This window comes from Aythya ferina (assembly GCF_964211825.1).
Source record: "Aythya ferina genome assembly, chromosome: 2".
Classification (NCBI taxonomy): Eukaryota; Metazoa; Chordata; class Aves; order Anseriformes; family Anatidae; genus Aythya; species Aythya ferina.
The window spans coordinates 80,543,378-80,558,052 of record NC_140297.1 but is presented as its reverse complement, the minus strand read 5'-3'; the positions used below and the strand labels follow the sequence as shown (position 1 = coordinate 80,558,052).

General features: G+C 43.5%; 1 long non-coding RNA gene across 2 annotated transcripts in view; it reads left to right on the top strand.

Moving 5' to 3' along the window:
• The window catches only part of LOC311431514, a 53,681-nt gene that overhangs the window by 36,273 nt on the left and 2,733 nt on the right, over positions 1-14,675 (top strand). For both annotated transcript variants that reach the window (XR_014689501.1, XR_014689502.1), the window contains exon 4: positions 14,497-14,643. This is a non-coding gene — a long non-coding RNA (uncharacterized lncRNA). The remainder of the gene's footprint in view (positions 1-14,496; positions 14,644-14,675) is intronic.

Here is a 14,675-nt window from a genome sequence, read left to right as displayed (position 1 = left end):
TGCCACACAGTGGGCAGAGGTAGCAGCAATAACCCCTTCTAACCGAGGTTTGAAAGGGAATAACTCCTATTGCCACATTAGGTGTGGGTGTTCTTAATCTCCGCTTGCATCACGAATTACAATTTCTGATTGAGTCAAAGGGCAGTGTCACTTATTTTACTAAATTAGCTTTCAAAAAGATCCCCAAAATGAATGTCTGAGATCATACATAACTGAATGTAGTATTTTCAATCATTAAAATTTTGTCCACACAGTGAAAAAGAAAAAAAAATCTGTCGTAACTAGCTGTGTACGAATGAGTAGCTACTTAGGACAGTGGTTAATATTATCATAAACCCTTGATAGTTCTTGGACTTGAGTTTGAATACTGAAACGTGCATACTGTATTTTTATGTTCTTATTCTCTCTTCTTCTCTTTCTCTTTTTGTCTTCTCCTAACAAGATAATAAATTCAGTTCTTTGAGAACTGTTCTGCTTCTTTTCTTCCAGAATCGTTCACGTTCCTGTCTGTGAATAATGATTGCTTTTTGAAGCAGTTGTTTGTGTAGTGGAGACAATGTTTTGTTTGGAGAATCCTAAGTTTTCTAATAATTAGAGTGAGAGAAGGATTTATTTTTTTGTCTTTTGTCTTTTTTTCTCTCTCTCTTTTTTTTTTTTTTTTTTTTTTTGTATGCCCATAAAGCAGCCAGCATACTGTTATTCTTTCTGATATATGGTCATATGTCATTCTAGCATCTGAGTGCCTTCTGGTGCTGTGGTAAGCAGTGCGATTAGGATTTTGTGGACTCTGAATTCCTCTAGACCAAAAACAGAGCTGGAGATTGCATTTCCTTTGTTTTTCCAGCTACTCTAGGGAGCTGTGAGCACACTTTGTATTTGATACTTCCACCTGACCTTGCAAACATCAGTTATAAAACATTCTTTAGATGGGTTTGCAGTACAGCGTGTTTCTTTGGAGCTCAGACAATCCTGATTTTGCTAATGATTTGGACATCCTCTGAGATTTTAATGCAATTTAACAAAATAATGGTATCTTTGGGTGTTTTAAGGGCTCCTACTTCCAGCTAGATGAATTAATCTAATAACTATGTGCTTAGAATTTTCTGGTGATCCAAAATTTGCAGGTTTACATACAGAACTATATTTTTGCTGAGGAAGCAACATCGTGTGAGCTCTGAGAGCTGCCAGCTAGTCTCTGCAGCTTTCATTTGTGTGGCTGAAAGATGAATTTCTCCCTGTAAATTGTGAGCAGCTCCGTGGGAATCTGTTTAATATGTGTAAAGTAGGTTGTGCATAGCAATAGCAAATGCCATAGTACCACAGTGCAAACACTTCAAAGCAGGAAAACAATGTTTTTCGCGCTGCTTTATTTGTTTCAACTAACTCTTGTGCGGCATCAAAAGTCATATCCAAGAATAACTTTGAATTCTTGAAAACCCCTGTACTGCGTTAAACTGCAGCGGTGGGATGATGAATCAGCATGAGAGAGAAGGAAATATGGCCCTGGGCATTATGCTTTGCTGTGCTTTGTGCAAGGTAGGCCTTGGAGACTTGTCATGCTTTATTGACTATTGGGGGAGAAGAAAGAGGTTCTGCAATGATTGCTTGCACCAATAAGTTATAGAAATGCTCTTATCAGGGCACATTGCCAGAGCAGGAAGGCACTTCAGAGACTTCTGACTAACAAGTTGCCATGTTTGGGGAGCAAATTACCTGCTTTTACTGAGGATCCCTGCAAAAAAAAAAAAAAAAAAAAAAAAAGCAAAAAAAAAAGCTTCAATGCCTTACCTGCTTTTACTGAGGATCCCTGCAAAAAAAAAAAAAAAAAAAAAAGAAAAAAAAAAAAGCTTCAATGCCTTCAGCTGCAGTTCATCATCCAGCCAGCTGCAGCACAAGGTACCTGCTGCTGGGCCTCCACCTTCTTCTGTTGTGACAGCTGTAGAGCAGAACTACAGAGGCCAGAGCATGACCCCTCCCAGAGATGCTCCACTGCCCTGTGTGTCTTTGATGTCAGACACTGAGGCATGTTTGCAGTATTTCTTTTCCAGTTAAGCTTTGGTCAGTAATGACTCTGGAAAGGTTTCAGTTGCTGAGGTTGCACCAAAGCCATGACCGCTACGTTGCCTTTTGCCACTTGCAGGTTCCACACCATCTTTATCTTTACATTATTGCTTCTGCTGTTTTCTCACAGAATTTGCTGGGCACACGTTGTGCTTGCTGAATCAGTTTTATGTATGTGATGGATAAGGATACCCTAGTTCTTCAAAAATATCCCAGTAAACTTTAGCAGTTTTGCCTTGGGTGTTCGTGCACTGTGAACAGCCTTAGATAGATGCTTTTCAGTATTCTTACTTTCTTATTCCATTTACCTTCAGGACATGATTGCCTTCTGGCATCCTGTTCTGTCTTTGAGCAGAAAGAGAAGAAAAGGGAAGACATTATAACAACCAGGGTTTTTACTCTTTCTGTCCATATATTATTCTCTGTGACTAAGTGAAGCAGAGAACTTTCTTAGCTCTCAGGCACAGCATTCCCTCTGAATGAGAGCTCTTTTTATAACCTGGATCGCCTTAATTTTTCACCATTCTCTGAACATGAACTATGAAAGTTGTCCTTTTTTCTTCCTCCCTGCCTTGTGAATCCCAATTATAAATTGTGGGAGGGTTATGACCAAGGTGTACAGAATACAAGATGTTGCATTTTAAAGGTTTTACTGACACTCATTTGTCATGACCTACATAAGTCACTGGTTGCGTCATGCTTTAGAAAATTAGAAGGAATTAATTCATAAATGAAATTAATGGAAAAAAATGACCATGAATTTTAATAGAAGTGTAATATTAAAAGGAATGGAACTCATTAAGCTTTGAAATATGAGGCAGCCTCTTCATCCACTAGTCTCCACAGCTATGATTATAACTGATGGGGATTCAGGGGTATTAAATTGGCTGTATGAGGGCTTTCTAATTGGCCCATGAATAGCATAAGAGTAAGGGGAAAGGAGAGAGGTGGTTGCAGGGGAACAGCAAAGAAAATCAGGAGTGAGAGCAAAAAATTATTGAGGTTATTCCATCCCTATTCTCCAGTTCATGATCTCCATCAGCTGCACCACTTGGGGGGTTGCTTTCACTAGTAGGAGTGCTAGAAGAGCTTTTCTTATCTCTTGCATCCTTGCTTGTGTGCATTCCCCAGCCAGAAGGATTCTTCTGCGCGGAGCATGATTTTTTTATCCTGCCTGGTAAGCAGCAGCCTCTGTGTGACCTGATGCTTCCCTCTGACTACAAAGGCTTCCCACCACTGAGACTAGGTACAGAGGCAGCACCTTCTCAGTTTTGCTTGTTTCAGACTAAACCACAGCTCCGTCCATTGTCTCTCATTATTATTTTTTTTTTAAATGATTTTTGTGTTTTTCTGCCAGTCAGTACTAAGGTGTCGTATAAATTCCTGGTGATAAGGTTTCAAAGATGTTCTCCTGGTCAAAAGCATTCCTCTGCAGCTTGGTACTACCTTACACATGCAGCTGAAATGTATGTGCAGGTGCTTTCTGTCTGTCTGTCTATCTATCTAGTTACTAATAATTATCTAGGTGTTTAGAAAATTAAAGCTCATCTACTTCGACCAAATTCTTCCACTTGATATTGAAGTTCATTTCTTCTTTGCTTGTGCTTTTCTTGTATGTCCGATTGGTGCTTAGTTCTGGGTCACTTAACATACATTTATAAACTTTACTTTTCACTTGAACTTTTACCCGTCATGGGTTGAGAGGCAAGTTATATTACCAGCCCTCAGTTAATTACCAGTGCCATTATTTTTTTATTTGTGGTGCCTGAGCAAGCAGGAGAACAGCAGGTTAAGCCACATTTGCAAAGAGATCACGACTCAATTAGTGCTTATGAGCAAAAGGAAAAAAAGGCATAATTAAGGGTATGGCAGTAACACCATTATATGCTTGCCTAAATGCTCAGGAACCTGCTCAAAATTGAAGCCAAATAAAAGAACAAAGGATTTAAAAGGAAGTGTATAAAGCCTTGAATGCAATTGGGAATTTGTGTGAGAGACTCTTCACACAGAGGAATTAGAGTTAGAGAAGCTTGTTAGAGCAGGGCAGAAAATCTTGGCTCTGGTTTTGCAAAATCAATGAACACAAATGCTCTGGTTTTGGAGGGTTTGCTGCATGGATAGTTTAATTTTGGTTGTGAAAGCAGAAATAAAAAGCAGCAGACATTGAGGATCATCCCTGTCCATTACAATTAGAAAGGCACAAAAGCACCAAGGTTTTGATTGTAAGCTCTGCTCTTTCTAACTAGGGAAGTTGCTGCTCCCTTTATGTTCAGCTATGCTTCTCCTTCCTCCAGCAATTTGGAGTAATACTAATTCACATTATTTTTAACTACTTGCCTCAAAAAGTGACATGTGGCAAACTCGAGAACTGAATGGATCGCTGTACAGGATTTCTCCCTCCAGCTTTCTGGATGGGTTGTCTGTTTTGGTCTGCATCGGAGGTGTTTTTATAACCTCGTGGTGCTACCAGCAGTTGGAGCTAACTAAAGAGCTAGGTTTTTGGGATACATGTCCTTCCCTGAAAACTCTGTATCTTGAGGGGAATAGCATATGTGCTGTTTATTATCTAGGTAAAACCTTTCCTAACAAAATGGCAATTACGGGATTTTTAAAGCAATTCCGGTGAGGAAATTGCTGTACACAGTAGCAGGAATATTCCACAAAAGGTTCTCTAGCTTTTAAAATTTAAAGTAAAAAGCTATTGCCCTTGAAATCGGTGTGCTGATTTCAGTGGGAGCAAGGGCACCTTGCCATCCCATCAGGATACTTGATTACTGTGATTTCCAGAGTCTTTCAGAGATCCAAGTGGAAATGCCTGCCCTGCTGAGCTTACAGTGTTTTGATATGCTCAATTGCTACCGCATCCATTAAAGAAACAAACAAACAGAAAAACAGAGGAGGAGATTTTCTCCAGCTTTTTTTCCTGATCGTGTTTTCCAACTGTCTGAGTGTGGACTCAAAGCCTTTTGCCTTTGCAAGCAGATACATGTTTAACTTTTGTTCTTCTGTTTGCAAGTGTGTGGCTTTGTTAACACGTGTCCAGGAGAAATAAAGAAAAAAAAACAAACAGTAGAGTGATGGGTTCTTCTGACCAGGCTTGATGCATTGCCATCTGCCGTGGGGCTGCAATGCAGGTCCTGCAGCACTTGTCAAGTCTTCTCTCCTTTTCATTCCCTGGGTGTAGCTCTACATGTATGTTTGCTGGGTGAGAGCCCCCAGATGTCTACCATCATCATGTTTCCAGATCCCACCAGTGCTTGGAGCTGCAGGGATGGAGCCACAGGCTCCTTATTATCTACAATGATCTCCAAAAGCCACAAAACATTTCAGACCATGGTGTGCAGAAGAAGAAAGAAAGCCAGCAAAACTGTAGACCTCCTTTTCCACTAAAGAGGATGCTCTGGTTTATCCTCCACTGCTGGGCTGGGAGGAATCAGCCCCCCTGGCTGTGTTCTGCTCCTTAACACGCTGCGTATTGGTCTTCCAGGTTTGTCAGCTTGCTCACTTGCTGGGGCAATCTGTCTCTGTGTGTGTTGTGCGACTGCTTGCCATTCCTACAGGCTGCTTACTGGGAAAATAACATGTTCTGCATGAAGAGAATCCAACCACACTTAAACCTGGCTGCCTTTGGCTTGCTTCTTTGTGGCGCTGTTTTATCCTCCCTTCTTATTTTTTTAACAACCCCTGTACAGCCCCTGTGCAGCCCATTCATATGAGGATGAGTAATTGGACTGGCAGCAATACACAGCTGGACAGTGAAGTTTCACGTACAGTGCAGTAAAAAATAATACTGGCGTCACCTCAGCCTATGGCAATGGCTAGAAAGTGATTTCTTTTAAGCATGGATACGTTACAGTGAAAGTCTTTTCTTTCTTTCTCTCCATGTGTGTACAGAGCATCAAAACATGATTTTTTTTTTTCTTTTTAACTGAGTGACAGATCCATGCAGTGACACAATCCCAGAGATTGTACCTTTGTGTTTTTATTTTTATTTTATTTATTTTAATTGTCTCATTTTCCTAGCTCCCCTCCTGGGGGCAGGACACTTGGGGATCTTGGTGTTCTGCGCTACCGCCGCTATGAAGAGGGGATTACTATTGCTCAAAATGGAATTTTAATGCATCCAGATGGCAGCCAGTGAGCATGTGGGCTGCTTCTATGGGATGGGAGTATTCACGAGCCTGTGGGGCCTCAGAAAGCATTTGGAAGGGAAAGATTTTGAAACAAATTGTTTTGTGGTTGTTATTTTTGGTTTGGTTTGGTTTTTGTATGAAAGGGAGAGGAGAGGTAAAATTGTCTGCGTATCTTTTGAAATATCTACAAATGTTTTATGAATCTGCAGAAGTGATTAGGAAGCATGTTCCTTCACAGAGGCTGTGACCCTACAACAAGGCCCCCGTGAGCTCAGGGCAACCCTAACCAGCTGAGGCTTGCAGTGGCTGCACTTAGTGCAGGCATTTCATGCGGATCTAAATGGACCTAGGGCACGATTACATTTGATTTTCTTATAGAAACATTGGCACCAACCTCTTCCCTTGATGGATAGGGACTAACCACCCACAAAATAAGCCATAGCTCAGTGTAGGACCCAGTGCAGAGGGCAGATTATCTTCTTAAAGGGCATGGTCCAGAGTCTGGGTGCTGAATGTGACCTTACTCTTGTCCATATTTTCATGGATGAAGATGGAGAATTTTTCTTGCTGTGTGTGGGAAGCACAGCAGAGAGCTGTCTACCATGAGTGCAGGAAAGTGCATTTCCTCATCATTGGTTTCTTTAACAGAGCAGCAGGGTGCTCTTGCGCCTTCTTGCTGACCTTTGGTAGAAACGAAGTATTAAAACTCAAGAGCCAAGGAGGAGTACCAGTGTCCCAGAGTCATGGTATGCATGTGGAGAGCCCAGTGAGGAATGTTTTTTGGTGGGCGTGCAGGTAACGAGGTGGGGGATGCTGCTGTGCCCTTCAGAGGAGCAGGGGTGTGCTGGCATCAGGGGCAGGCTCCCAGGTGCTGCAGGGGAAGAGCTAGAGCTTGGTGGCTGTGAGGGACCAGGTAGGTCAGCTAGCTGTTGTTACTCATACATGGGGTTGTGCTGGTGGTGTGTTCGTGTCCAAAGCAGCAGGGGCTCACAGGGCACAGAGAGATGGTTTGGTGTGTGGTTAATCAGTTGTCATGTGGGCTTGAGTGATTGCCTGCCTATTAAATCTTCTGTTGATGGACTTACAACATGTATTGCTCATCTGTAAAATGATTATAACGGCTATAAATCACTTAAGAAACGTTATAATTCATTTATGAGCCCATTCTTTAGAGTAAAGTGGGGTTGATCTTCACCTTCATGCCCAGTATTTTTAAATTACACACACATCCTCCGCAGTGGGCAATTGAATAGAAATGATCCCGTGTGTTTCATGGTGGCTGTTTGTTTTCCTCTCCAAGCTTTGGTCCTCGTCTTTGTGGCAGTCATCACCCTGTCCTCAAAAATGCTCCACTAGGTCTGGTCCAGCCCCCTGTAAGCCATTGCAGCTGACTGGAGCACGGCCATTTGCTCGGTCCATGGGAAGCTGGTGGGATTCTTGGTGGCTTATGAGGAAAAATGTAAGCTCATGGCCAGCGTTGCTTTGCTTTGACCATGGTGGTGAGTAGCCCTGTACTATTTTAGAGCATTCCTGAGGTTCTGCTCACTTACGTCTATTTGTGTTGCTGAGGAAAGGACCCAGGGACTGTGGAAATTTGGGAGTGATACGTGTTCCCAAACCCTCCTTCTCCCAGTAAAACTCTGAATGAGTGAGGCCTGTGGCAGCTTTGGGGTATCTAGTGATTTCGCTGCTTTTGGAGAGACTGCACAGAGGACTCTCAGATCTTTTTGCCTGACTTGGAAGATGTGTAGCAGGGCTGATGGTATAGCTCTGGTTATGTTTATGTCACAACTTTATGCTTCATTCATGCACTGGGACTTCAAATTCCTAAGAGAGAGATCCCATGCTGAACACCACAGAGGTACGGAGCAGGGCTGTGAGCACCATGAGGCAAAGGCATCTCCGGTGCCCCACAGCTGCTGGGTGCCCACATGGCTCAGCAGCACCCACATCTCAGACTGCGCTGCCCTCTGAAGCTCTGCAGGGGAAATCACATGGTTTTTTTTAATTTATTTTCTCCCCCCTGATTGACCTACAAATGTGTCATCCAGGTGGACTGCTGCTGCTGGGAAGAGACTGCCAGGGCATTATTTTTTTTTCCAAATGAAAATCTAAAACACTTCCCTCCTACCCTCTTACTTTTTATATTAGCCTCTTGGAAATCAGAAATTGAAATCTGTTTTCTCCCTCAGGTTTTCTTTTCTTTTCTTTTCTTTTTTTTTTTTTTCCCTTTTATCCCTTAGACTGCTTGAGCATTTGATGGCTGCTTTTTAAAGGTAGACTCTAAGTTCAAAAAAACAAACAAGCAAAGAGAAAAGACATACTATATTGGCAGAGGGAAGATGCTAATACCCTTTGTAGAAATGCTTTGCAGACTTCAGGCGTGGATGGGAAAGCAAGGCTGCTATAGGCAATACTAGCATGGTCTGCCTGCTGTTAATAGCTCTGTGCCACTCCACAACTTACTGTGAGGCAAAGAAATGTTAATAACCTGGGGATAGCTGAACTGTGGTTTTTGACCGCTAGTAATTGATATAACTTCTCCCTGTTACAACACCAACCACAAGAGGTGTAGCAGGATTAGCTGTCCTTCACTTGTCTACTTCCAGTTCCAGTGTGATCTACCCTTCACTTGGATACTTGGTATCAGTGACACTAAAAATATAAACGAGTGATTTGGTGGTGGTGGTGTTGTGCAGCAGAAGGGGCTGTCCCCTCCCCATGCACGGCCCAGTGTGCATGACAGCCTCACACCTGACAGCAGCCTCCACGCGGCCTCAGTTTGGGCTCAGGTGCAGTTTGATCCGTTCTGATGTCGCTGCTTCAAGATGGTGCCCACCTGCTCCAGCACCAGTTAGTTATCCTTTTCCAGGGCTATCATGAATGCAGACTAGTTGTTATTCACTGTGAACTCTTGCCCGTCCCCTGCACGACATTACCCCTGGATTATAATCGCTTGAAGCAGCTCAGCACCGGGGGAAATCCTGAGGAGAGTTGAAACAAGCAAACGAGACCTGTAGCCAGGAGCTTCCAGCCACAAAAGACTTCAGTTATAAACTCAGCTCATCCAGACACCAAAAAAAGTCACCATGCTCCACAAACGCTGCTGCAGCGTGCCAGCCCCAGTTGCTTGCTGTGGGGAAAGCAGAGATTTTTCCATTTTCAGTGATGTTGTTGGAATTTCTCTAGGATTGGGGTGACCTTTGTTAGCTCCGTGGAGCACTAGGGAAGTCAAAAGGGATGCGGGGGTGCAGGAAGCCACAATGTGCAATGGTGCAATTGCCACTCGAGGGGTTACAACGTTAGAGTTTGGCTGTACTGTGCCTTCTGATCCCTTTGCTCACCTTCAGCAGAGGGAGATGCTCCAGCTCTTACAAGGTATTGATTAGCAAGGAAAATAACGTGCGCGGTGATGGTGTCTGCAGACTCTTCCCGTGAAACTTTCCAGCCAAAACTAGGTCAGGTTTAAAAGCCTAACATGGGCACCGAAGCACAAAGGCGGGGAGAGAGATGACTTGTTCCCAGTAATGATATTTTAAACAAAAGGAAAAGGCCGTCATTCTGTTTGTTTAATGGCTGCAAGCTGATCGGGTATTTCACCACAGCTGTGTTTTGCTTTCAGATGCTGTCACGGTGTTTACTTGCAGAGACAGGACAATGAGTAGCAGGCAGAGCCTGGCAGGGAGAGCGTTACAGCAAAAGTAGCTAAATAGTGTAATTTTTCTTTTTATAATTCTGATACATCGCAGTGGCCATTATCCACGCACAGAATGAGAGCTGCTCCCCTGCCCCTGTGGGCAGAGTAGCGAAGGTGGAGTAGGCCATTATCTCTGTTTTGTAGACAGGGATCCAATAATAACAGGATAAATGACTTGCTCTGGGTCTAAAGAAAGTCTTTAGCACAGCTGTGTACCGAACCAATGCCACGTGCTTGCATCCTGCCTGAAGTACAATCCCTCTTTTATTTAAAAGGGAGGTTGGCCAACTCGTTTTTGCCACGTGCCAGTTTCAGCAGCAGACGTGGTGGCAACTGGCATGGCAGCAGGTATACAAATCCTCAGGCAGTGGCAGACCTTGCCTCCTTTATGGTCTGTGCACCCCCATGAAGCACTACGGAGACCCAACGCAACAATTTGGGAGCCTCTTGGATTTAACTCTTTACCGTTGTTTCTTGCACTGGTGTCTCGGTGAAACCCATCTTCATCCCTACAGGAGACAGGCAGTGAGAAACCAGGGTGCCCTTGGCAGTCCCTTGGGCACCTTTTACCGATGTGGACACCTCCTTCATGGCCAGCAGTTGATGGCCTGGGGAGAGAAGTGCTCCTCCAGGGTCCAACTCTTCCTCTCCTGAGACTGGTGTCTAAAGTAGGACAGTTTCCTTACTAGGGTAACCTCCCCTCTTTCTCTTGTCCACAGACAGAGACTAAAAAAATAATTTTTAGATCCTGTTCTACAGTTTTCAGGAAAAGCAGAATCTGCTGTATTACCAGTCTCAAATCCTACTGGGCTGCACCGAGACACTGAGCTGATTTTCTTTAGCAAAAATACCAACATGTAATAGTCTCCAAGGGCTACTGATAACACAGTCACCGTACGCATCGAGAATGCGGTGCTGCTTCAGTAATTCATATTTACTGTGTGCTTTGATGCTCTTGGAGGAAAGGCCTGAATAAAGGAGCAAAATATTGTGACTACAAATCCTAAAGTGAGACAAAGAGAAGGGATTAGGATCTGGCTTGCCACTGCATTTTGCTCAAGTCTATTCTAGATAGGCTTTAAGGGAGGCTGTATCACTGCAATCTCTGAGTGCCTTCTGGCAGTGCACTAAGAGATGCTACCAACATCTGCCACTGAGTCACCCTCCTTTCCCTCTTTTCCCAGAGCTAGAAGGGTATGTGCTTTTTGTAAAGGAATATGCAGCTTTATATCCTGTCTAGCGTGTGCCAGGGGCCCTAAAAGTGCTTAGCAGTCTGCTTAAATAAATACTAAAACTCTTCAGGTTGTTATGCTACTTTACAGCAGGTAGCAAAGATGGTTACCGGGTGGGGAACCAAGGCAGAGAGACTGAAAATCCACCATACAAAGTGCATGGACAGCAGAGCCAAAACCAGGCACCAAATCTCATGGTGCCTTGTTAGTGTTACATGTTAGTGATGAGCTGGGAAAGCACATTTGGCAGTACGTGGCTGATAGACGAGTCATGGTTGCACACCAAGGTGTTGGTGGGAGATGCTTTGCTTTCTGTGAGCCCAGATGTACAAATGCAATACTGGGGTTGGTGGGGAGGGCTTCCAGCCTCCCCTTCTCCTTCGCCAGGCAGGTTATTGGGGTGGCCACTGCACTGGTTTACATACAGCCTGGCTCATTCTGTGAGATGGAGCCCTTTTCCTTGCTGACATTAGCTTCTCTTGTGCCAAGCCGCCACAGAAAATGCCTGCTTTATTAGGTCTTGTTTTAAGCAAAACCAATATTTTACCTCGTCCTTGAACATGCTGCTCATTTATAAAGCAGATCCATGAGATGGCTGACATTTTTCAGGGAAGATGAAGGAGGCTCAGTATCTTATAAATCGGTCAGTTTGGAGCTTTCACTGTGAGTGATGTTTCTAAAATGCTAACATCATCTCTAATTTCTCAAAATTACACTTAATTTATGTTGTGGTTGTTCACTACTCTGTTGGTTTAGGAAAACAGTTTACAATTAACTCTGGATGATAAGATTTAATAAGAGCTTTCACACATTTTTATCCTACTCATCTGTTTTGGCTTGTAAATGCAACATTGACTTTTGATTTCTTTAGTGGTTGGACAGCTGGCTGAATAGGAGTTGAGAATTTCAAATATATGGGAATCGTAAAATAAGTTTTCCTTGGATTAATAGTAGAGTTAATTTTCTTCTGTAGGACTGTATTTATCATGCTACCCATAGACTCATTTATTTCACCAGTTTAAAAAATGACTTTGCATCATGTCACCTATGCCATAGGAATAATTTATGAAGTGATAAAAGGAGGTCTGCGGAGTTAGCACAAATTGCCACTCGGTTACCAAAATTTGGTTACAGGTTACCAAATACAGTGTTTTCCTCTGAAATCTTAGGCATTTTTGTTCAGCTTCTCTGTGCTTCCATTTATTTGTCTTAAAAAAAAAAAATAAAATAAAATGTACCAGGTATTAGGGTCTTACTTACCAGAGGTTTGCAAAGCCCTTTGCATACAGTCTAAAGGCAGAATATGCATCTTTTTCCTTATCCCTAGTGGACATCTTAAAGACATTTTAATGACACTTCTTCCTGGTCAGTAGGCACAAGACTGAGACTGTTGGAAAGTACGTACTTCAACTACTTAGTTTGTTTTTTTTTGAGAATGTGGCTCTAAGATGAAAACAAGCATGATTTTTCTAAGCCAAAAGGATGCTCTGAGGTTGGAAGAGGTCATGTGCAGGCTGGGTGTCTGTTCCTGTTTCTGTTGGAAGGTCAATTGATTGTTCTGTACCTCTTTTTTCCTACCTTCCCAATCCGTGATACCTGTGCCTTTACAGAATAGTTGGGTGAGGTTCTTCAAGAAGAAGAGACCTTGCTGGACAGGTTGTCTCCTTGTGGCTGATCCCAGAAGAATCCATGCAAAAAGGAAAATAAACAAGCCCAAACAACCCATCCTGTGTTAGCATTACTGCTTGGTAGAAGATGAGTTTTCCTCCTCTGAGTTTGGAAACACTGCTCTTGTAGAGTCACAGCGATGCATGTTGTAGCTCAGGAAGGCAACAAGAAGGTTATGGAGCTGTAGAAATTCTCCTGTTCCAAAATGTATCCTGGGCTGCCCAGGGGAAAATGTCTTCATACCTGAGCGAAAAGGGGATTCATGTGTTCCCTGATTTCTCCCTCATAACTGATTTGGATAAGGACCAGGTCAAGAAAATCTGGGACCCTGAGAGACTCTCTGGTGGCCAGCAGTGACTCTCTCTGAAGGACTAGTGTCAGTGGAGCCTCAGAGCATTAAGCTGCACTGGGAGGAACAGGGCTGTGTGCACGGCTCCAGGTTCTCCGCACACTCCAAGCAGCATCTGAATGATGTTTTCCAGGTTCCTTCTCTTGACTTGGTGGAAAAGGCAAAATCTCCTATTCTACGTTCATCATGCTACTCCCTTGCTGAGGAGGATCACATTGTACTCTGGAAATAATAAGCCTTTAACTAGGGGTTCAGCTTCCTGAGTCCCAGAATGAGTCTGGGGAATTTCTCTCTCACACTGAACAGGAACAAAATCTCACCCACAGTCATGATAGGCATTGGCTTTATTTATTTATGTGGATGTTACGGCAAGCTCTTCTGCCTCTGTTATTAAATGTGATAGCTCATGCACTTTTCAGGAAAAAAATAATAGGATCAGTCATTGTGGGACTGGCTGATAGATATTAAAATGCTATTTTTGAAAATTCATACTCCCCAAGAGTCCCATTCCTTAATGGTGGGCTTAATAACAAATGAGATTTGAGAATGGTATTCAGGCATTGTACTGTCTTCTACAACACCTCCTAAAAAAATCAAGTGATTTTTAAAAGTCACAGTAAAGATATTTCCTTCCATGTCCTCTACCACATTACTCTAATGTCTCTTGGGAGTGTGGGCATCATGCTGCTTCTTCTGCTCAGAGCCAGTGATGCAGGTGGCCCGATCCTGCCACTTCCGAGGCCAACAGTAAAATATCATGTCTGTCAGCGGGGGCGGGATTTTTAGAAAGTTTACATGGAAATTAAAACTCGGTTCCTAAGTCCTTAGCTTGGCAGTAGGACTCCCCAGCCCTTATTGCTCTCCTTGGATCGTAGCTCTCACTCCACCTGAGCTTCACTGCTGTCCCCGCTGATATTTCTCCATCTGTTTATAGCGGATGCACTGGTACAGATCATGTCTGCATCACAGTCCAAATGACATTCAAATCACTGACGTCTGTGCAGGAGAACTAATCCCTTAGGTGATGCAGCTGTGTAGTGGTGGCTATATTGGAGCACTCTATTCATGGCCCTGCAAGAAACAGGGAACCACAGGGAGAAAGTCAGCTCCTCCTCTTCTGCACACTGTAGGTCTCAGCAGGCACAAATTGGGATTGCTTGGATGGGCTAACTCCATGTTTATACCAGCTGCATGTGAAGAAGATACACAAAGGGCTATTTCCTGAGCAGTACGCAGTGAGTTGCCTCCCACCCTGACAGGCAGGCGGAGGGAGAGAGCTGCAGCACACTTATTTTACAACAGTACAGATATCCCTACATGCCATTCTCACCTGTTGTTCCCTGTCTTCTCTCCTAGGGAGCAGCAGCCTCTCCCGGGTTTGGTCTGACTAACAGCTGAGCCAGCAGAAACCAAAGTGGTCAAGCCTGATAGCACGGTGGTAATAAGGCCCGGGCAGCACAAAGTCAGAACCAATTGAATCTCCTCAACTTTGAATTTGTCCAGGTCAGAACTTTTCTAGAGTCTGTCAGGCACCA